The sequence below is a fragment of the Ovis aries genome, chromosome 15 (assembly GCF_016772045.2).
Source record: "Ovis aries strain OAR_USU_Benz2616 breed Rambouillet chromosome 15, ARS-UI_Ramb_v3.0, whole genome shotgun sequence".
Lineage (NCBI taxonomy): Eukaryota > Metazoa > Chordata > Mammalia > Artiodactyla > Bovidae > Ovis > Ovis aries.
The window spans coordinates 852308-875344 of record NC_056068.1 but is presented as its reverse complement, the minus strand read 5'-3'; the positions used below and the strand labels follow the sequence as shown (position 1 = coordinate 875344).

General features: G+C 43.2%; 1 pseudogene; it reads left to right on the top strand.

Annotated features, from left to right (window-relative positions):
• The first annotated feature begins 248 nt into the window (after positions 1-248).
• LOC101114302 (transmembrane protein 268-like) lies at positions 249-1680 on the top strand (annotated as a pseudogene).
• Positions 1681-23037: the final 21357 nt, after the last annotated feature.

Sequence of the window (23037 nt, the reverse complement as noted above, 5' to 3'; positions counted from 1 at the left end):
ATGAGAGGCTACAGGGTGAGAGCGGAGGCCTCCTTGATTGGCTCCATCCTGCCCTCTGGTTTGTACCTCTCCCTACTTGGCAGTTCCTTCTCTCCCTCCACCTTTGCCAAGCCAGGAGCCTTCTTCCCTGCTCTGAGAAGCCTCCAGAAGGAGTCTTCCCTCAATCCAAGACAGGCGAAGCTGAGCTGGCTGCTCTAGGATGAACCACGGCTCCGAGAAGGGAAAGCAGGAGTCCTGCTGATGCTGCTATGGCGTGTGAACTGCAGATGGACCCCGGTGGGGCAGCTGGCCCCTTCCCCACCTCCTCCGTTGGCTGGAGTCCCTTGACTGGCGGAAGCCCTCCTGGCTGGGGGCAAGAGCTCTGCAGCGGACAGGTCCTTACGGTGCTCTGGATCGACAATACTTGTGCGCCCATCTCATTTGACCTGGGAGCTGCTGAAGAGCAGCTGCCTACCTGGGGAATTCAGGTCCCAGCTGGCCAGTACAGGAGCCTGGCTGAGAGAGTCCTCTTAGAGCCCCAAGTGAGAAGGTACATCATCTACAACTCGAGGCCCATGTGGCCAGCCTTCGCTGTGGTGTTCTGTGTGGTGGTGTGGGCCAACATCTACTCCACCAGCCGGATGTTTGCCCTGGGGAACCACTGGGCAGGCATGCTGCTCGTGACCCTGGCTGCCACGAGCCTCACCCTGACTCTCGTGCTCATCTTTGAGAGACACTGGAGGAAGGCCAACACCAACACAGACCTCAGGCTGACAGCTGTCAACGGAGCCCTCCTGAGACACCAGATGCCGCTGGGGGTGATGGACACAGTGGAAGGTTGCCAGAGTGTGATTCAGCTCTGGTTTGTCTATTTTGACCTGGAGACCTGTGTACAGTTTTTGTCCAGTCACTTTCGAGAGATGAAGATGAGACAAGAGTCCTTGCTGAGAAGTGGATTGAGTCAGCTGTGTGTTGTCATGGAGACTGGGGTGAGCCCCACAGCTGCCGAGGGGCTGGAGAACCTGCTGTAGGAAACTCCTCTCCTGCCCAACCGTCCGGGATCCATGGAGAAGCCACACATGCAGACTGAGCTTTGCCAGCTTGTTCCTGAGGCTGAGCCGGAGGAAATGGCCCAGCAGCTGTTGGCAGTGTTTGGTGGCTACTACATCCGGCTCCTCATGACCTCTCAGCTTCCCCAGGCACTGGGGACACAACACATGGACTCTCCAAGGATTCCATGCCCCTGCCAGCTCACAGAAGCCTACATCCTGGGCACGGGGTGCTGCCCATTCCTGACCAGGTGACCTTGGAACGAAGGTACTCCTCTTCCTCCAGGACTGAAGGTGAGGTCAGGGAGGCCTTGGAGCCCCGGGGTGGCTGATGGCGAGGCTCTGGGGTTCCCTGAGGCTGTCACTCATGTCAGCACTGGGGATCCAGTGTTCACTCCAGGACCCTGCACCAAAATGGCTTGTCTATAGTCCACGCTGACCCCTGGCCTTTGCAGAAGCCGATGGTCCCACTCTGAGCTACTTTCTGTGCTGCTTAGAACCATTGGCATGAGTGAAAGGGGCCCCTCGCCCATCCCTTTCATTGTCTGTTGAGCCCCGAAAATGTGAAGATGACCAGACGGGGCTGAAAGTGGGCCCAAAGCTTGCTCTCAGGCAATGCTCCGGTCCTCACCCGCTTCGTGTCAGATGGAGACTCAGGGAGGACTCTTCTCTGTGTAGAGTTGCCTTGAGCCCCTTAAAGTATAAGATGACCCCTTCCCAATCTGAAGCAAAGAAGTAAATTCTCAGAATGTTCTCCACTTTTAAGTTGTTCTTGCCCTACGTTTTCGGAAAAATGATGTCACTTGGGCTTGTCTGCTAGCACGCAGGCCTTCAGGAGACAGAAGGAAGGAATGAACAGCATGTAACTACTAATGAGAAGATTTGGAAGAGACTGATCCTGTTTGATCAGAGGACTTACTTTGTTCCAAGGCACACATGTCTGTGGGTGTGGTCTCACTGCAGACGGAGAATGGCAGTCCTGTTCCCTCACACTAAAGCTGTCCTGCAGTGAAGCGAAACCTCTCCCTCGTGGAATTCCATGAAGAGCTCAGAGGCTTCCAGGTGCTCTGCTTCTGAAAAAAATATGAAGACCCATTGTTCCCCAGGCCCAAATCTAAAGACCCCAGCCTGGCATTTAAAGGCTCCCCAATGCCGAAGACCTGGCCATCATCTGCAATTTTGGCTTCATTGCCCATAAAAATTCTTCATAGGTTGAAAATGTTCCTGAACTGACATAGCTATTCTTTTGCATCTGTTGGATTCCTATGCATGCTTTTTTTTAAAAAAGATGTTTTAAAATTGAGGTATAGTTGATGTAAGATATACTATGTAAGTTTCAGGTGTAAAAAAACCCCCTATTTTTAATTGAAGGATAATTGTATTGGTTTCTGTCATACATCAACATGAATCAGCCATAGGTATACATATATCTCTTCCCTCTTGAATCTCCCTCCCACCTCCCACCCCATACCACTGCAAAATTTTCATAATAAGCAAACTGTAGGAGAAAAAGTGGATAAATTGAACTTTATCAAAGTAAGAACTTCTGATCTTTGAAAGATACCATTAAGAAAATTAAACAAACAAACAAACAAGCCTTCTGCAGATTGAGAAAAAATAAAGCAATACATATATCTCACAACAGACTTAAATCCTTAAAAGAACATGTGAAAGACTATCTTTATCATCAGAGTTTGGATAGAGTTTTGATCAGACACAGAAGGTACCTATACCGAAGAAAGGATTGCTCTATCTATCTACCTTACAGTTGAAACTTTTGAATGTGAAGAGTGTTATAAACAAAAGAGAAAAAGATTGACTTACAAATTTTTCTCAACACATTTACTGACCAACTCTTTAAAAATCAATAAAAATGTGAAATAATTCAATAGAAAAAAACAGGTGATTCACAAAGGAAAGCCTATTGGCCTTATAAACACATGAAAAGATGTTAACCATCACTAATAATTAGATATCTAAAAGTTAAAACAACTATATCATATAATTTCCACCCTCTAACTGGCAAACACTTTCAATCTGATGATCACAGGACACTCTGCTCTGATTGAAGGGGACTGGTTCTCATTCTTGTCTCAGTTTAGGGGACCTGAACCCTCAAAGACTTCCCAATCCTCCTCTGGCTCCATGCACTTCCCAGAACTGATTTTTTAATTTCTTAATCTTGTGTCTCAGATGGTAAAGAATCTGTCTGCAGTGCAGAAGACCCGAGTTCAATCCCTGGGTCCAAAAGTTCCCCTGGAGAAGGGAATGGCAACTCACTCCAGTATTCTTGCCTGGAAAATTGCATGGCCAGAGGAGCCTGGCAAGCTATAGTCCATGGGGTCACAAAGAGTCGAATACAGCTGAACAACTAACACTTTCCCTTAACGCTACAGCTTTCCTCTCTGCTTCACGATTTATGGCTTGTGTATCTGTTTCCTTGACTGAACCGTGTGCACGTGGAAAGCACACTGAACACTACCTCTCCTTTCTGTATCCCCACTCCTGCACTCTTTGTGGCTGGTAGTGGGCTTGTGATGAATGTTTGCCACAGTGAATACAAACCTTCTGTTTTCTTCCAGAAAAGTACAGAAGCTAGTTGCTGACAAGTTAATCTGAGTTTTTGTAATTTGGGCTTACAATTTATAAATTATGGATGAGTCTACTTCAGAAAGCTATGTGTCAAAGAGTACCAGGGAAGAAGTTGATTCTTAGAAGTTAATGCACAGAATGATTTCATTGCTTATCTCTCTGGATTCTCTAACACATTCTCTGTACATGCTCCAAAGGATTTTCTCCTGGTGGGAGAGACTATGGACAAAAATGATATGAGGCTATTCAGGTATCAGAAACATTTCCATTAGCCATTAATAATTTGTTTCTTATTTGGTAATGTCTACCACTGTAGGCTGTGAGTCTTGAGTTGATATCAATTTAAAAAAATAAGATACCAACCGGAACTAGAGTTGTTTTGAATTAAGATAAGGTCCTCTGTAGCAGCAGAAATTAAAATAATGGCTTTGCTCATCTGTCTCCTTTATGGAATTGTTTTGCAGAGCTGATCGTTTTTAAAAATGTGTTTACTTTTAATTGAAGGATAATTGCAATATTGTGTTAGTTTCCACCACACATCAACAAGGGTCAGTCGCAGGTCTACATATGTCCCCTCCCTCTTGAGCCACCTCCCACTCCATCCCACCCCTCCAGTTGTCACAGAGCCCTGGTTTGAGCTTCCTGAGTCGCGCAGCAAATTCCCACTGGCTCCGTATTTCCCATGTGTTAGTGTGTATGCTTCACTCTTTCCACTTGTCCCACCTTTTCCTTCCTACCCCCCCTCCATGTTCATAAATCTGTTCTCTATGTCTTGTTTTTCAGATCTGATTCTGTGTTTAAGGCAGGAATTTTAGGAGGTCTTTGTGGAGGTGGAGAAATAAGGAGAGAGGAAAGTAGGATATACTAATTTTGGTCAATTATACTCTGCAGAGGAAAAGGCAGCAGGTATGGCTTTGTGTGTGTGTGTGTGTGTGTGTGTGTGTGTGTGTGTGTGTGTGTGTGTGTATGCATGGCAAGAGTCAGAGAGGTAAAGTGGTAGGGCAGCATTAAGATGAATGATTTACTGTTATTTGGTTGTATATCTGTCTCTTGATTAAACCATAAACATAAAAAAGGCAGTTACCTTACTATCAGTTGAAAATTGGCACTTAGGAGACAGATTGAGGCTGAAGGTACAGATCTAGGAATTACCTGCAGAGATGTAATAGCTGAAATTAAGGAGATAGATGAGACCATGGAGGAAAAGAGTCAGAGAGAAGTAAACAAGGACAGGGCTTAGGAAAGACATTCAAAAGACTTTTACTGAACACGTTATTACAGACTGAAGAACAGAGAGTCTGCAAGAGACAGCCCAGCTCTGCCACTTCTTAGCGTGGCCTTGAGCAAGCATCTTGAATTCTCTGTGCCTCAGTTTCCTCATCTAATTTTAAAAGTTGATAGAGGCAGAGAATTTAACATCTACCTGGTGCACTCTAAATGCAGTGTTAGTTGTTGTTATTACATGATATAATGGTTAGCTGTTTCTGTTGTAGTGGTTGTTGTTATAACGGCTGGGCACTGGGTTAGATTCTCTTAATACAATAATGAAATATATATATATGTGTGTGTGTGTGTGTGTGTGTATAAATAACTGAGTTACTTTGCTACATACCTGAAACACTATAAATCATCTATATTTAAATATGTTTAAAAAAAAACTAAAAAAAATAATTAGACACACCCTTACTCTTAAAGAATAATCTAGTGGTAGAAACAAAAAAAACAGTTTATTGCAACAACGTGGTCCATGTCACTGTGGAGACAAGTCCAGGGCACCTTTGGGACTGCAGAGGAGGGTGCCATTCCAATGATGGGTGTCAGGAACTGCTGCCTCTTTTCTTTTCTCCTGTCTGTGTTTTTGCCCTGTCCAACCCACACCAGCCACACTGGACATCCTTAGCAGCCCTGAGACCTAAAGAAATTGGATACCTCGACTTCTCACCTGCCCCCAGGCTGTGAGATGCCTCAGCCAGTGCTGGGTGACACAAGGTTTTGGCTCCTGAGCTCTGAGGCTGCTTGGAATTCAGTCTTGCTGAGAGTGTAGACAATGCCTTCCTTGCCCTAGCTCATTTCCATTTACCCAAATTGCCTTTTGTGGTTTCCATAGAAATGAGAGCTTCTAGCTGGGCCCATCCCTGTGGAAGCTTCGAGGAGATTAACAGGCCCCATTGGCATATTCTGTTTATTTCTCATTTTCTGGTTTTATTAAAAACTCAAAATTCATCTCTTTCTCTCGTTGATACAAGGGAGAGGAGATTCAACACTTTGTTAGTAGGTTACGTATAACATGGGCTTCCTTGGTGACTCAGTGGTAAAGAACATTGAAAGTCAACACTGTAAGTTGAAAAATAACACAAAAGTGTTAAAGAACCCACCTGTCAATGCAGGAGATATGAGTTTGATCTCTGGCTCAGGAAGATCCCCAGGAGAAGAAAATGACAACCCTCTCCAAGATTCTTGCCTGGAAAATCCCATGGACAGAAGAGCCTTGTGGGCTACAGTCTACAGGGTTGCAGGAGTCAGATAGGACTTAGCGACTAAACAGCAACCGCAAATACATATAACATACATTTGATTTGCAGCCACTGTTTTATGGTTGATTAACATCATATTTGCTGGCTTGGAGTGAAAACCATATGTGAATTTCCCTAGTTGCTGATGCTAGATGAAAATGGCTGACTTTCAGTGTTCGCTTGTCAGCTGATGGGATGCTGAAAACCAGGTGGGGATGCCATCTTTGTCTCAGTTGGTGTAGACACTTATATTGGTTCTGAGTAGTTAGGTCACATATAGTCACCCTGAATCTGTATACCCCAAAGTGACAGATCTCCCAAGGCAGGGAAGAGTTCACAGGGAGGCTGAGGCTGGGAGTGTGTAAAAAGGAAGGCTTGTCTATATGGCACCTTGTCTATAACCTCCGAAAACGCAGAGGTGCAGGCCAAGCCTGTATTGGTATCTTGGAGGGCTAGATTGAGAAAGCAATTGTGTTTGTACCTTTCTTTTTCCTATTATTTTCCAAAGCAGGTTTGTTGAGGTAAAACCTACACACAGTAAAGTTCACGGTTTTAGTGTGGATTTTTACGAGTTTCAACAGAGTTTTGTAGCCGTCACCATAATTGAAACATAGAAAAATGCCCCCCTCAGTTCTCTTGTGTCCCTTTACCACCACCAGCCCCCCCCACCCCGCCCTTGACTCTGATATCTGCGGATCTGTTTTCTGTCCATCATTTTGCCTTTTCCAGAATGCCATACCACTGGAAAAGGGAATGGCAAACCACTTCAGTATTTTTGCCTTGAGAACCCCATGAACAGTATGAAAAGGCAAAATGATAGGATACTGAAAGAGGAACTCCAGGTCAGTAGGTGCCCAATATGCTACTGGAGATTAGTGGAGAAATAACTCCAGAAAGAATGAAGGGATGGAGCCAAAGCAAAAACAATACCTAGCTGTGGATGTGACTGGTGACAGAAGCAAGATTCGATGCTATAAAGAGCAATATTGCATAGGAACCTGGAATGTCAGGTCCATGAATCAAGGCAAATTGGAAGTGGTCAAACAAGAGGTGGCAAGAGTGAACGTCAACATTCTAGGAATCAGCGAACTAAAATGGACTGGAATGGGTGAATTTAACTCAGATGACCATTATATCTACTACTGCGAGGAGGAATCCCTCAGAAGAAATGGAGTAGCCATCATGATCAACAAAAGAGTCCAAAATGCAGTACTTGGATGCAATCTCAAAAACGACAGAATGATCTCTGTTCATTTCCAAGGCACACCATTCAATATCACAGTTATCCAAATCTATGCCCCAACCAGTAATGCTGAAGAAGCTGAAGTTGAACAGTTCTATGAAGACCTACAAGACATTTTAGAACTAACACCCCAAAAAGATGTCCTTTTCATTATAGGGGACTGGAATGCAAAAGTAGGAAGTCAAGAAACACCTGGAGTAACAGGCAAATTTGGCCTTGGAATGCAGAATGAAGCAGGGCAAAGACTAATAGAGTTTTGCCAGGAAAATGCAATGGTCATAGCAAACACCCTCTTCCAACAACACAAGAGAAGACTCTACATGTGGACATCACCAGATGGTCAACACCAAAATCAGACTGATTATATTCTGTGCAGCCAAAGATGGAGAAGCTCTAAACAGTCAACAAGAACAAGACCAGGAGCTGACTGTGGCTCAGATCATGAACTCCTTATTACCAAATTCAGACTTAAATTGAAGAAAGTAGGGAAAATTGCTAGACCATTCAGGTATGACCTAAATCAAATCCCTTATGATTATACAGTGGAAGTGAGAAATAGATTTAAGGGCCTAGATCTGATAGATAGAGTGCCTGATGAACTACAGAATGAGGTTCATGACATTGTACAGAAGATATGGATCAAGACCATCCCCATGGAAAAGAAATGCAAAAAAGCAAAATGGCTGTCTGGGGAGGCCTTACAAATAGCTGTGAAAAGAAGAGAGGTGAAAAGCAAAGGAGGAAAGGAAAGATATAAGCATCTGAATGCAGAGTTCCAGAGAATAGCAAGAAGAGATAAGAAAGCCTTCTTCAGCGGTCAATGCAAAGAAATAGAGGAAAACAACAGAATGGGAAAGACTAGAAATCTGTTCAAGAAAATTAGAGATACCAAGGGAACATTTCATGCAAAGATGGGCTTGATTAAGGACAGAATGGTACAGGCCTAACAGAAGCAGAAGATATTGAGAAGAGGTGGCAAGAATACCCAGAAGAACTGTACAAAAATGATCTTCACAACCCAGATAATCACGATGGTGTGATGACTCATCTAGAGCCAGACATCTTGGAATGTGAAGTCAAGTGGGCCTTAGGAAGCATCACTATGAACAAGGCTAGTGGAGGTCATGGAATTCCAGTTGAGCTATTTCAAATCCTGAAAGATGATGCTGTGAAAGTGCTGCACTCAATATGCCAGCAAATTGGGAAAACTCAGCAGTGGCCACAGGACTGGAAAAGGTCAGTTTTCATTCCAATCCCAAAGAAAGGCAATGCCAAAGAATGCTCAAACTACTGCACGATTGCACTCATCTCACATGCTAGTAAAGTAATGCTCAAAATTCTTCAAGCCAGGCTTCAGCAATACGTGAACCGTGAACTTCCAGATGATCAAGCTGGTTTTAGAAAAGGCAGAGGAAACGGAAATCAAATTGCCAACATCCCCTGGATCATGGAAAAAGCAAAAGAGTTCCAGAAAAACATCTATTTCTGCTTGATTGACTATGCCAAAGCCTTTGACTGCATGGATCACAATAAACTGTGGAAAATTCTGAAAGAGATGGGAATACCAGACCACCTAACCTTCCTCTTGAGAAATCTGAGTGCAGGCCAGGAAGCAACAGTTAGAACTGGACATGGAACAACAGACTGGTTCCAAATAGGAAAAGTAGTACGTCAAGGCTGTATACTGTCACCCTGCTTATTTAACTTCTATGCAGAGTACATCATGAGAAACACTGGACTGGAAGAAACACAAGCTGGAATCAAGATTGCCAGGAGAAATATCAATAACCTCAGATATGCAGATGACACCACCCTTATGGCAGAAAGTGGAGAGGAATTAAAAAGCCTTTTGGTGAAAGTGAAAGTGGAGAGTGAAAAAGTTGGCTTAAAGCTCAACATTCAGAAAAGGAAGATCATGGCATCCAGTCCCATCACTTCATGGGAAATAGATGGGGAAACAGTGGAAACAGTGTCAGAATTTATTTTGGGGGGCTCCAAAATCACTGCAGATGATGACTGAAGCCATGAAATTAAAAGACACTTACTCCTTGGAAGAAAAGTTATGACCAACCTAGATAGCATATTCAAAATCAGAGACATCACTAAGGTCCGTCTAGTCAAGGCTATGGTTTTTCCTGTGGTCATGTATCGATGTGAGAGTTGGACTGTGAAGAAGTCTGAGCGCCGAAGAGTTGATGCTTTCGAAGTGTGGTGTTGGAGAAGACTCTTGAGAGTCCCTTGGACTGCAAGGAGTTCCAACCAGTCCATTCTGAAGGAGATCAGCCCTGGGATTTCTTTGGAAGGAATGATGCAAAAGCTGAAGCTCCAGTACTTTGGCCACCTCATGCGAAGAGTTGACTGATTGGAAAAGACTCTGATGGTGGGATGGACTGGGGGCAGGAGAAGAAGGGGGCAACAGAGGATGAGATGGCTGGATGGCATCACTGACTCGATGGACGTGAGTCTGAGTGAACTCCGGGAGTTGGTGATGGACAGGGAGGCCTGGCGTGCTGCAGTTCATGGGTTTGCAAAGAGTCGGACACGACTGAGTTACTGAACTGAACTGACCTGAGATATAGAAATCCTTTTAATCTGGGTTCTGTCCCTGAAAGAAGAGATTCATTCATGTTGGTGAATGTCTCTGTCTTTTAAAGTAATTGCTTGTGGTAGGAGTCATCCTAATTTCATTGATTAGGTTCCAAAGTCTCAAAAAGTAGTCATGATGCTGGGGGAGGAAAGCCTTTCCTTACCCTCTTAACGTGGGTCTATGAAATAAACTCTTAATAGGCAGATTGACTGGAGCAAAGTACACAAATAAGAATATAAAATATCCATTTTTAATATTATGTGCACAGGGGCATCACATACAAGAAAGTAAATACCCTGTCCCCCAGAGCAGACAGATTTGAGAGCTTATGTGAGAAACCCAGGTTTGATCCCTGGGTTGAGAAGATCCCCTGGAGAAGGAAATGACAACTCACTTCAGTATTCTTGCCTGGAGAATCCCACAGACAGTACAGTCCATGGGGTCACAAACAGTGGAACACGACTGAGCAACTAACACTTTCACTTTCTTCTTTCATATCCTCTTAATAGGAGGGGAGTAGAATATAGGCAACATAGGGTCAATTAAATGACTCTTAAGAAAGATAAATGGGCTCTGAGAAGAACAGATGGGAGATATGACAATTTGTGACAAAGTTTGTCTTGGTGTGGTATTGATTTATAGTCTTCTATCCTGTGATGAGTCAGTCTTCCCCAGTGGATGAAAAAGCCTGGGGGAGGGAACTTATGACAACTGATTTCCTTTAGGAGGATGTATTTTTAGACAGATAAGGGGAGTTCAGAGGGTCTGCAACTCAAAATAACCAATGTAGCAAAGGTGCATATTTTAAGATGGTATGTCCTGAACTTTTAAGTACTCTAAAACCCACCCAGCTCATAAAAGTGGACCTGGGTCTGGGTCCATGTGGTTCCCAAGTTCACACTTTCCACTATCCCTCTGCCAAAGGTGATTCTGGCCAAGGAGACTGCATTTCTCCCTGTTCTTAAGAGCTGAGAGAAGAGATGATGAAGAAGAGACCCCATGGTAAAGACCATCCATTTGCAGGAAGACATAACCCCCACTCCCACCTGCCTCCCGCTGTGAGCCTTTTGGGTGTCAGGATGTGTGGATTTCATGTGCACCTCATAGCTTGGCATGCTCCCATACCAGGATGTAGAGTATCTCTGTTTGGAGAAGGTCTTCTCTAAGTATGTCTGTATGTCCTGCTTATTTTTATATTGCAAAGCTGGTATTCTGGAAGAAGGTTTTCCAGGGAAAGAGTTTGTGTGGGCAACTGAGTGAATGATGGCAGGCAGAGTAGAGCCTTTGACCTGGGGAAAGAACAGAAGCATGTACTACCAGGTACTGTGCTTTACTTTCTTTTTAATAAGCTTCTTTTAAAAAAATTGATACAGAACACAGTCCATCTGTGTATTCATTATCTATTGCTGCATAACAAATTACCCCAAAACCTTGTAGCTCAAAACAATTAATATTTATTATCTCACAGTCTTTATGGGTCAGGAATTCAGGCACATCTTAGTTGGGTAGTTCTGACTCAGGGTATTTTACAAAACTGCAAGCAAATTACCAGCAGGGACTGTGGTCTCATATCAAGGCTTGGGTGGGGAAGGGTCTGCTTTCAGGTTCATTGGCTGTTACCAGGCCTTGAGTCCTTCCTGGGTGTGGATCAGAAGCGTCAGTTCCTTGCCATGTAGATCTCTCATAGGACTGTGGGCTAAGTGCACAACATGGCAGTCGGTCTGTCCCAGAGCAAGCAAGCAAGAACAAAACAACAAACACAAGACAGTATCCCCAAAGCCCCTGACTTTTCATAACATCATTACCTAGTGGCAACCCATCACTTTCCCTTTATGTACTTGGTAGCAGTGAGCCACTAGGTCCAGCCCACTCTCCAAGGGAGGGCATTGTATAAGGGTGTGAATACTTGGAATTGAGGATCATCTTAGGAGCTGCCTGCCACAAAGTATAATTTTATTGCAATAAAATGCACAGACCTTAAGAATTTAAGTAAATGAGTTTTGACAACTGGATGAACTATGTAACCATCACTCAAAATAAGATTTAGAACATTTCCATCCCTCTAGAAAGTACCTGATGACCCTCTTCAGCCAATTCACCCCACCCCTGCCACAACCACACATTCACACGTGCCACCAACCACTTTCTCATTTCTATCACCATAGGCTCATTTTGACTGTTTGTAGACTTTATGAATGGAATTATTCAATTTGATTTTTAATTCCTGTTCTTTCCACCATACTTGGTTGTATGGAAATAATCAAAGACCACTCACATGAGAACAAATAAAGGCCATTTATTAGGAACTTGCTGTAACAAATGAGTCAGCCACCATCATTTGCCTCTTGGCAGAGACTCAAAAGGAGGCAGCAAGGTGGGAAAGCTTTCCAGTGGATAAAAAGTGAGGCCCCAGATGTATCTCAGTTGGAGGCTACTGGCATGGGGAAGCTGTAGATGGGATAACTAGAAGCTGAGCATCCTGTGGTAAAGGGACCATTGGTTAAGGGACCATTTTTTACTTTCTCTGGTTAACTTCAAATTGGAAGTTAGAATAAAACTTAGGGAAGCTGTCAGTAACGGTCAAATCCTGACCACGGGGGGCCTATAGCTATAGAGGTTGTGGTTTGGCTTCCCAGGCTGGTTGCTCCAGCTTGTGGGTCAGAGCTCTGTAACATGGTTCTAATGTCTGGCTTGGCCATGGTCATTCAACTCTCCTGGTTTTTGGTTGCCTGCAAAAAGCTGAGGAGAGAGATCCCTGTGATTCTGTCCTACATGTCAACCGGTGGGATGAGAAGAAGAGCAGGAAGGCCTGAAGGGTTCATTTACAGGGAAAACCAGTGTTAGCAACTACCAGATATGCTGCAGGGAAACCAGACAGGACCATTAGAACATGGCCCAAACTGAGGGACAGCCTCTCAGGCCTGCCAAGAGGGGTGACCCCTGGCAATTTGGGCATACCTAGAGACTAAAGGGGGCTTCCCTGGTAGTTCAGCTGGTAAAGAATCTGCCTGCAACACAGGAGACCCTGGTTTGATTCTTGGGTCAGGAAGATTCCCTGGAGAAGGGATAGGCTATCCACTCCAGTATTCTTGCCTGGAGAATCCCATGGACAGAGGAGCCTGGTGGGCTATAACCCATGGGGCTGCAAAGAGTCAGACACGACTGAGCGACTAAGCACAGCACAGAGACTAAAGGATGAACATTTAGGCCAGATGGAAACCTGTCTCTCTTCTTTAGTGGCAACAGCCAGGGTGGGCTGGGGAGGAGGCTGGCCCCGGTCTGGAGAAATCAGGAAGGAGGCTCTCCGAGGCCCAAGAATCCACCTGAACTAGCAGCCCTCGTGCCAATGTGGATTTCCCAGATTTCACAGATTAAACCGTTCTTGCCATTGAGGATACATGGGGATAGCTGGAAAGAGAAGGCGGGAACTATGGCCCCAGATCCCTTGTTTTTCAGGGAAATCAAAGAAATGAGGACCTTAGGAGAAGAGGCTGCCCTAGGGCCTTGAAGTGGAGACGGCAGTTCCACAAAAGAGTCCTCCCTGACGTCTATTCAAGACTTCAAGCTGGGTAAGGAGGGGCCAGGAGAGGACCCCAGGCCCTAATCCTCTTTCTTCTGTGTGAATATAAATACCCCAGAAACTGGACGATCCCGACAGGACGTCCAGGAAGACAGCCTGGTTCTGTGGGATTATGCTGGGACAGCCCAAAGGAAATTATTATCCTCTCCATCTTTCTAGGCTGTTCCATGTCTGCATCCTGGTACTCAGTCTGCCAGCACTTCACTCAGATTGGCCTTTAGTGTTTTTCTGTCTTCCAAAATCTGCTTGGAAATTCAATTATATTCTCACTTTCTTAGACTGGTCCTCTAAGGAAGAACTTGGCTCGTAAACTTGCTACTCGAAACATAGAAATGTTACTATTTTCTCCAGCAACAGATTGCTTTAAATGCTTGAAGCAGTTTCTTTTTTATTTTTACATAAATGATCTGCTGCCACTGATATTTGTGTTGTGATCTAAAATACAGAAATGGTAAATTTTTTATGTATATATGTGATTTGTCTTTGTTTTTCAGAGCTATGCTTCAAATTTTGTAGCTACTATCTTCTGAAACTCAGTCTCTGATGGAGTCCAGCAGGGCTTTTCAAACTTTGCTCTGTGCTAAGAAAATGAAGGCCAAGATATCAAATGTGTGTTCTTACCTCTCGGCACCATCAGGCTTATCTCCATCTTCTCTGTTCCTCCCTCTTTCCTTTCCTTCCTTTCTATATCCTTTCCTCCTTCCCTCTACCTATCTGTCTTTCACCTCCCTTTCCTTTCTTTCCATCCCCCCTTCCTTTTCCTTATAACTATTTCTTTCTCATGGTTTTGGCCATGCTGTGAGGCAGGTGGAGTCTCAGTTCCCTGAGCAGGGATGGAACCCCCTGCCCCCTGAGTTGGGAGCATGAAGCCTTAAACACTGGACCACAAGGGAAGTCCCCTTGAAATTATTTTTGAACATTTAAAGTACACCAGGCAACATGATGGCATTGAGTGTAGACACACAAGAAGGGAAGTGGACCAACATCTGAGAAAAGAAACAATATTATCTTAACAGTGCTTGAGTGCTCAGTCGTTCAGTCATATCTGATTCTTTGTGACCCCATGGACTGTATCCCTCCAGGCTCCTCTGTTCATGGGATTCTTGAGCCTAGAATATTGGATTGGGTTGCTATGCCCTCGTCCAGTGGATCTTTCCAACCCTGGGACTGAACCCGCAGTTGCTGCATTGGCAGGCATTCTTTTTTCTTCTTATTCTTTTGCTCTTTATTTTATTTTATTATTGTTATTTTTACTTTACAATACTGTATTGGTTTTGCCATACATTCAGATGAATCCACCACGGGTGTACATGAGTTCCCAATCCTGAACCCCACTCCCACCACCCTCCCCATATCATCTCTCTGGGTCATCCCAGTGCACCAGCCCCAAGCATCCTGCATTGAACCTAGACTGGCGATTCGTTTCTTACGTGATAATATACATGTTTCAATGCCATTCTCCAAAATCATCCCACCCTCTCCCTCTCCCACAGAATCCAAAAGTCCGTTCTATACCTCTGTGTCTCTTTTGCTGTCTCGCATACAGGGTCATCATTGCCATCTTTCTAAATTCCATATATATGTGTTAGTATACTGTATTGGTGTTTTTCTTTCTGGCTTACTTCACTCTGTATATTCGGCTCCAGTTTTATCCACCTCAATCGAACTAATTCAAATGTATTCTTTTTAATGGCTGAGTAATACTCCATTGTGTATATGTACCACAGCTTTCTTATCTGTTCATCTGCTGATGGGCATCTAGGTTACTTCCATGTTCTGGCTATTATAAACAGTACTGCAGTGAACATTGGGGTACATGTGTCTCTTTCAATTCTGGTTTCTTTGGTGTGTATGCCCAGCAGTGGGATTGCTGGGTCATAAGGCAGTTTTATTTCCAGTTTTTAAAGGAATCTCCACACTGTTCTCAATAGTAGCTATACTAGTTTGCATTCCCACCAACAGTGTCAGAGGGTTCCCTTTTCTCCATACCCTCTCCAGCATTTATTGCTTGTAGACTTCTGGATCGCAGCCATTCTGACTGGTGTGAAATGGTACCTCACTGTGGTCTTGATTTGCATTTCTCTGATAATGAGTGATGTTGAGAATCTTTTCATGTGTTTGTTAGCCATCCGTATGTCTTCTTTGGAGAAATGTCTGTTTAGCTCTTTGGCCCATTTTTTGATTGGGCCATTTATTTTTCTGGAATTGAGCTGCATAAGTTGCTTGTATATTTTTGAGATTAGTTGTTTTTCAGTTTCTTCATTTGCTATTATTTTCTCCCATTGTGAAGGCTGTCTTTTCACCTTGCTTATAATTTCCTTTGTTGTGCAGATGCTTTTAATTTTAATTAGATCCTGTTTGTTTATTTTTGCTTTTATTTCCAGTATTCTGGGAGGTGGATCATAGAGGATCTTGCTGTGATTTATGTCGGAGAGTGTTTTGCCTATGTTCTCCTCTAGGAGTTTTATAGTTTCTGGTCTTACGTTTAGATCTTTAATCCATTTTGAGTTTATTTTTGTGTATGGTGTTAGAAAGTGTTCTAGTTTCATTCTTTTACAAGTGGCTGACCAGTTTTCCCAGCACAACTTGTTAAAGAAATTGTCTTTAGTCCATTGTATATTCTTGCTTCCTTTGTCAAAGATAAGGTGTCTGTAGGTGTGTGGATTTATCTCTGGGCTTTCTATTTTGTTCCATTGATCTATAGTTCTGTCTTTTTTCCAGTACCATACTGTATTGATGACTGTGGCTTTGTAGTAGAGCCTGAAGTGAGGCAGGTTGACTCCTTCAGTTCCATTCTTCTTTCTCAAGATTGCTTTGGCTATTCAAGGTTTTTTGTATTTCCATACAATTTGTGAAATTATTTGTTCTAGCTCTGTGAAAAATACCACTGGTAGCTTGATAGGGATTGCATTGAATCTGTAGATTGAATGTTGAGCTTTAAGCCAGCTTTTTCACTCTCCTCTTTCACTTTCATCAAGAGGCTTTTAGTTCCTCTTCACTTTCTGCCATAAGGGTGGTGTCATCTGCATATCTGAGGTTATTGATATTTCTCCTAGCAATCTTGATTCCAGCTTGTGCTTCTTCCAGTCTAGCGTTTCTCATGATGTACTCTGCATAGAAGTTAAATAAGCAGGGTGACAATATACAGCCTTGACGTACTCCTTTTCCTATTTGGAACCATTCTGTTGTTCCATGTCCAGTTCTAACTGCTGCTTCCTGACCTGCATATAGGTTTCTCAAGAGGGGGTCAGGTGGTCTGGTATTCCCATCTCTTTCAAAATTTTCCACAGTTTATTATGATCCACACTGTCAAAGGCGTAGTCAGGAAAGCAGAAAAGGCATAGTCAGGAAAGCAGAAATAGATGTTTTCTGGAACTCTCTTGCTTTTTCGATGATCTAGTGGATGCTGGCAATTTGATCTCTGGTTCCTCTGCCTTTTCTAAAACCAGCTTGAACATCAGGGAGTTCACGGTTCATGTATTGCTTAAGCTTGGCTTGGAGAATTTTGAGCATTACTTTACTAGCATGCGAGATGAATGGAATTGTGCAGTAGTTTGAGCATTCTTCGGAGAAGGCAATGACACCTCACTGGCATTGCCTTTCTTTGGGACTGGAATGAAAACTGACCTTTCCCAGCCCTGTGGCTATTGCTGAGTTTTCCATGTTTGCTGGTGTATTGAATCAGCCATCAGTTCAGTTCAGTTCAGTCACTCAGTCGTGTCCGACTCTTTGCGACCCCATGAACTGCAGCACGCCAGGCCTCCCTATCCATCACCAACTCCCGGAGTTCACTCAGATTCACGTCCATCGAGTCAGTGATGCCATCCAGTCATCTCATCCTCTGTCATCCCCTTCTCCTCCTGCCCCCAATCCCTCCCAGCATCAGAGTCTTTTCTAATGAGTCAACTCTTCTCATGAGGTGGCCAGAGTACTGGAGTTTCAGCTTTAGTATCATTCCTTCCAAAGAAATCCCAGGGCTGATCTCCTTCAGAATGGACTGGTTGGATCTCCTTGCAGTCCAAGGGACTCTCAAGAGTCTTCTCCAACACCACAGTTCAAAAGCATCAATTCTTCGGTGCTCAGCCTTCTTCACAGTCCAACTTTCATAATAGAGAGATACTGAAAGATTTTGAGTGAGGGAGTGACATAAATCCCTCCCCCAGCACTGTAAGCTGGAAACAGTATTCTATCAGCAGTGGGGAGGGTGAGTGAAAAGAGCTCCCACCATGAGCTCATGCTTCAGATCCACCTTGAAGTCTATTCTTGCCCAAACATGCTAATGTACTTTCAGGTAGCTGGGCCTTTGTTGATGAGATTCCTGTTGCCTGACCATTCTCTCTGCCTCCTATTCTGCCATTGGAACACTGTGTGTACTTGCTAAGTTGCTTCAGTCATGTCTGACTCTTTGCAACCCTATGGACCATAACCCCCCAGCAACTCTATCCTTGAGATTCTTCAGGCAAGAATACTCATCCTTTATTTATTTATTTTTTAAAGTCTTTATTGTACTTGTTACAATATTTCTTCTGTTTCATGTTTTGGTTTTTTGACTACAAGGCATGTGCAGTCTTAGCTCCCCAACCAGGAATCAAATTCACACTCCTTACATTGGGAGGTGAAGTCTCAACCACTGGACTGCCAGAGAAGCCCCTTATTCATCCTTTAGACCTTAGCACAAATGTTTGTGAAGCCATCTTTAACCCCCTCACACCTGGATTAAATTAGTGTTATTTCTGTATAGCAGATTGTTTGTATCTGTATTTTAACACTCAGTAGGATCTGACTGTCTTCTTTATGTCTCTTTCATACAGTTTATATGATATACACCCCCAAAATATACTATGTTTCCCGTTTACAGCACTTGGGTTGTAATTAGATAATACATTTTGTAGTTAGTTGTTCATTGTCTCTACATCCCATTATTTATGTAATTAATGTCTATCATATCTACACTATATCCCCAGGACCTGACATGTAGTGGGCATTCTGTACAATTTCTTTTGCAAGCAGAATGTTAGTTCTCTCCTCACCTCTTCCCCCTCCCAGATTCATAAAAGGAGAAAATGACCAATACAGTTGGAAAGATAGCATTTTGATACCTCTTGACCAAAAGAACCTTATGGATCATGTGTTCCAATGCATGGATATACCCATTTCTGCCATGGGCTTGTCCAGATTTCTGCATGGGTGCCCATTCCATAATCTTAGTCTGGTTTAGTGAGTAAAGAGAACCTATCTCTTGAGAAGCTGAGCTCTTTATGTCTAGAATGTCTCCTCTACAATCTACGTCTTAACCTTGGGTCCACAGGAATATCACATGGGAATCTTTGAAAATATATGTATGGCATTCTCTTTCTCTCTCTCTTTAATTTCTATAGCAGTATAGTTGAGTTACAATGTTGTGTAAGTTTCTGGTATACATCAAAGAATTATATATATATATATATGTGTGTGTGTGTGTGTGTGTGTGTGTGTGTCTATTCTTTTCCAAAAGAGGCTCCAAACCAGCAATATACCCAAATTACTTCAGTTCTGTTTCAACACATCTGAGGTATAACCCAGAATGTGTATTTTAAAAAGGGTCACACTGTCTTGGTGATTCACTCCAAAAGCATAGAGTAGAAAAAGGGAAAAGTAGAAACCTGGCAAATGCAGGGGATGTGGTTTGATCCTTGGTTGGAGAGCTGAGACCCCACATGCCTTGGAGGAAAAAAAAAAAAAAAAAAAAAGAAGCAACATCGTAAAACACTCAATAAAGATTTTAAAAATGGTCCACATTAAAAAAAATCTATTTTTTTAAAAGAAAAGAATAGATTGTCCAACATTAAAGAAAATAACAAAGGCTGGTATTTGGGTCATAGTAACACATGCATGTCAGTTTCTTACATTCTTGACAAATGTGCCATGGATATGTGCAATGTTTAACAACGGGGGAAATCAGGTGAGGGGTGTGAGAGTGTTCTGTACTGTCTTTGCAACTTTTCACAAATTCTAAAATTGTTCCAAATAAAAAGTGTACTTTTAAAAAAAGTCACACTTGTTGTGATATGCCCCCAAAGGTTGAGATCCACAGTCCTAGGGTATCTGAAAGTCAGATTAAAGTCAAACAGACCTGGGTACCAATCCTGACAAGACCTTGGGTCAGACATTGCAAGCTTCTAAACCTCTGTTTCCTTATTGATAAAAGGGAATAATCTATGCCTAGGGCTGTTATGAGAATTAATTAAGATGGCAAAAATCTAAAGTGCTTAGCCTGGGACTTCCCTGGTGGTCCAGGGTCTAAGACTCTGTCCTCCCAGATTGCATTCCTGGTCAGGGAATTAGTTCCCATATGCCGTAACTAAGAGTTCACAAGCCTCAACGAAACATTCTGCAACTAAAGATTCCACATGCAACAACAGAAATAGAAGATCCCATGTGTGGCATAGCCAAATAAGTGAATAAATATTAAAAATAAGTAAGTTCTTAGCCCAGGGCCTCAGATGTAGTTAGTAGGCAATAACTGAGCTTCCCCAGTGGCTCGGTGGTAAAAAATCCACCTGCCAATGCAGGAGATGTGGGTTCGATCCCTGGGTCAGGGGGATTCCCTGGAGAAGGAAATGGTAATCCATACCAGTATTCTTGCCCGGAAAGAAGATTCCAGTATTCTTGCATGGATAGAAGAGCCTGGAAGGCTACAGTCTATGGGGGTCACAAAGAGTCAGACATGACTTAGCAACTAAACAATAAAAATAGGTGATAATAGTAACAGTAATAAGAATAGTTAATCACATTTTACTATTATTATTATAATTAGCCATCCTTTGAAGTCCCAAAGAGTAAATCTAATCCCTCTTCCATAATCCATCTGTGTAAAATGTTTATATGGACTCTCCAAGGGCCTAATAGGGAAAGGTGCTGTTGTTTAGTCATTTGGTCATATCCAACTCTCATAGCCCACCAGGCTCTTCTGTCCATGGGATTTCCCAGGCAGGAGTATTGAAATGGGTTGCCATTTCCTTCTCCAAGTTATCTTTTCAGCCCAGGGACTGAACCTGCATCTCCTGTGTAACAGGCAGATTCTTTTCTGCTGAGCCACCAGAGAAGCCCAGAGAAAGGATTTGAAAAGAAGCCATATACATCTTATGACCTAACCTGTAATCCTCAGCACAGTGCATGGAACACATGAGCTACTCATAAATATTTGTCACATCTGCAAATGGAAGTTCTGAAGTTGACCAGAAGGCAAGACCCCAAAGGAGCCCATGACTGCAAGGAAAAACCCAAGTGAACTGTGAAATGTTTCATGAGCTTCTACTTGGCTTCATCTCTTCTCCCTTAGATGGAAGCAGGATTTCACCTGGCCCTGAGCCTGTGGGCATTCCAACCTTGGATCCACTGCTATTTGGCCCATGCTGTCCTGAAAGAAACATCAATTCTTCAGGGCCTAACTGGAGTCCCACCAATTCCAGGAAGCCTGCCCTTCCTGACTCCAGGGTCCTGTGATACTCTCCTTTTCAGAAATGCATCTTGAAAAGTTAGAGTAGAACCAACAATCAGTGAAGGTGAACACTTATTAAAGACATTAAAGACACTCACAGATGATCAGGCAAGTGAGTGGCAGTGCCTTTAAGGCTGAGGCTCTCACTATTTACTTCATGTTAGAATCATCTGGGCAGCTCTAAAAATCCCAGGACCCAGACCCAACTCCTTTAAGCCAGAAACACTAATTCAGGGGTGAGTCTCAGACATCAGCATTTTTAAAGAGCTCCCTTGAATATCTTTTAGATGCAGCCAAGGTAAAAGGTCACTGTTCAAATGGCAGCGCTGGGCCAGCTGCCCTACAGACTAAAAACAGACTGTCCAGAGCTTCCTCCCAAGTGAAATGGAGCAGGATCCTGTGAGGCCCTTTTTTGTCCCCACCTTTCTTGTTGGTGGGAAATAGGCTTCATTCAGCCTCCCTGACCTTCTCAAGGGCAGATTCAAACAGTTGTTAATCAGGAAAGAGTGGAAATGCAGAAGCAAAGGAGGACGTCAAGAAACCATAGTGCAGTTGTGGGGAAGGGTCCTGATTCCTCCTCAGGGAATATAAAGAACAATATCTTTGAGTTCTTCTGGAGGAAATAAAGTGAAGATGGTGACGTCAGGCTGAGCACAGAACTTTTGGAGCACCATCCATTACCTCACTACCAACCAATCAGAAGAAAGTCTGTACACAGTACAAGATAATGAAGACCTGACCCCCCCTCTCCAAATGATTCTCCCTTTAAAAACTTTCACAGTTGAGCAGAATCTTCACAGTTGGTTTTTGAATAAGCCTATCTTCTTCTCAGGTTGTCAGCCTCCTGAATAAAGCAACTTTGCCTTTCCTAATGAGACAGCAAAGGAGGCAGGGCACAACCTTTAAAAGAATGACATATCCATTGGGGACATGACATAAACTGGTTAGAGCCAACTAGATCCAAGATGGCAGACAAGTCACCCCCACTAGACCTAGAATCTCAGTATGCACTCATTGTAATGCATCAGCAAGCTTAATGACACATCCACAGACACCATGGCAGCTTCAAGACTGTAAAAGACCCCAAAATGTGTGGGGATATAATTCCTGGATATCCCTGTTGCTGCTGCTGTTTAGTCAGTAAGTTTGATCAGCAAAAGACTCACATAGTTTGTATGCTATTATATGTATTTCTCATATTATTCCAGAAACATCTCATTTCCTTAAAGAGATTTTGAACTCCTCAAAAATCAGAGTCCTAACCTGTTTCCAAGGGGGATTAACATACAGTTGAGCAGAGAGCAAACAGGGCCTCAATGTTTTTGTCTATAAAATGGAGATATTTATAAAATTCATAGGCATGCAAATTATCCCCTACTTCAAAAGAGGTGTTTGAGATAATGCATACAAAGTGTCCAGAATGATCTGAAGCACAGTCAATACCCACAAAAGAGGTGGCTATTGTTAGATCCATTAGAGCCCAGGCTTTATGACTTCCAGACCAGTGCTTCTTCTAGATCTTATCAAGTGATCAAAGTGATTAAGAGACTCAGAACCCTTAAATTTGTAGTGCAGAAATGCTTAGTAGCTGGCTCCACTGATGGGCTAATAATTGCAATCTCTGTTTAGTAAATGAACATTTTGACCAGGGAATTTCACAAGGCCAATTCTCAAAAGAATTTTCTGTCAACATGACCTACAAGAAAGCAGTAGTACCTGAGTACTATGAAAATATTAGTGATCATTTCGAGTATTAGTGGCATGCCATAGGGACTGCACAAGCCACATCAGCGTGCCTGTGGACCTCATGCCTGGTTCGCTTGCTTAACTCATTGTGCAAGACACAGTGGGCTAGGATCAGCCCTCTCTCACCTCATTCTGCCTGACTTTTCTGAGAACATATTGAGGACATGCTTTTCTGAACAGTGTGCCCTGCAGGCGGTTTGTTCTGCTGCTCAGCAGGATGAAGGACACATGCTTAGTTCTGTTATCAAGGAAAACAACTACCAGATTG